We start from the raw sequence: 1590 nt of genomic DNA, 5'->3' as shown, positions 1-1590 counted from the left end.
TTTCTTTGTATGTATGGATCACTTGGGTTGTTACCAACATCTGGTGAAAATTTCATGTCATTAGCACCTCTATTAATATATTTACTGAGAAAATGGTTACGTGTTCAATACTTATTTTACCTGCTGTATGTTGTGGTATTAAACAAAAAACAGCAGCATTTCAACTAATGTGAAAAAGGACATAACTTCATCAGGCATTCAGCTTAAAGTAGCAGGATCAGCTCTTCATACAGTCACTCTGAAATCCTTGTAATCAGGGCCTTTCAGCCAGGCTCTACTTTGTCTCAAATCCAATTAAGACCAGACTCCAACATTTATTTTGGGACACAAGTGGACCTCCCACCCTTCCCTTCTTATCCTTTACCCCACTACTACCCAATGAAGAACAGGATTTTATCATCACCATACTTTTGTATAGGTGGAAGAAAACTACGCACATCATTTGTGTTCATGAATGATCCTAGGAGTTATGCTGTCAGGACAATTGCCCCTCGGTAGGGGCTCCCAAAGCAGATTGGTCGCAGGAGCCGAGCCAGACAAAAAGCCATTCACACACTTGGACTATGGAGAGAAGAAAATAATAAACTCAGTGCCACTTGCCAGAATGTGGGTTACCAGGACCCCACCCAGGAGCCAGGCCTGAGAAAGGGGCTTGTTGTTGAGCACCTGATAATCAGGCCTCTGCTTTTGGGGCCCAATCAGGTTTAGCTTGGATGAACAACATTGGTTTGTTGTCCCGTGTGCCCACCACCTGTGGGAGTGGAAACACGCTGAGTGGCAGCTGAAGGTTGGGGCTTTTGGCTTTCTGACCCTAGACTACTACAGCTGGCTCTTGGAACACAGAACATCACCTCTCTGGTGGCGTAGAAGTCTGAGCTTGTGTGTAAGGTTGAGAGGTAACAACTGGATGAATTTGGGCACAAAAGCTTGTGTTCTGAAACCAGTCATGGTGAGAGGGGCTGGACCATATCCCCAGGGTTCGACAAACCCTATTACCCGACTGCCCAAGTGGGTGTGTCCTTTTTTACAGGGTCATTTATTCAAAATATTCTGAAAATAAATGAAGAAATATAYCATTTTAAAACACGTATAGAAAGAATAAATCCTCAAAATTTCCCCCTCCCCTGTAGAAAAGTTACATCTTGTCGTCGTCTCGTGGGATGATAATATCTCCCTCTCGCTGCACATCGCACAGAGCGAAGCTTTAACAACCGTAGTTTTTTCACACCCAAGTTGTCAGAGAAAAAACTTGTTTTTTATGTATTGTTACTCACAGAGATGATAAAAAAATGTGGACGTTCATTCAGTCATAAATCCATCTTGCTAATGTCGGCTTGTGCTCTGAGAGTGCAGAGCAGCAGTGGGTCAGTGCAACAGGCTCACTGTATGGCAGGCCGATATTGCATTTATTTGTCTTCAACATTTTTATATTCCAATTATCTGAAATGGTTTTATGACCAGATTAGACTTAATAGGTACAACGGGTAAAATAAGTATTGAACACGTCAACATTTTTCTCAGTAAATATATTACTAGAGGTGCTAATGACGTGAAATTTTCACCAGATGTCGGTAACAACCCAAGTGATCC

The sequence above is a fragment of the Austrofundulus limnaeus genome, unplaced genomic scaffold (genome assembly GCF_001266775.1).
Source record: "Austrofundulus limnaeus strain Quisiro unplaced genomic scaffold, Austrofundulus_limnaeus-1.0 Scaffold33, whole genome shotgun sequence".
In the NCBI taxonomy this organism is placed as follows: Eukaryota; Metazoa; Chordata; class Actinopteri; order Cyprinodontiformes; family Rivulidae; genus Austrofundulus; species Austrofundulus limnaeus.
The sequence above is the reverse complement of the archived record's forward strand: the minus strand, read 5'-3'. Positions refer to the sequence as shown.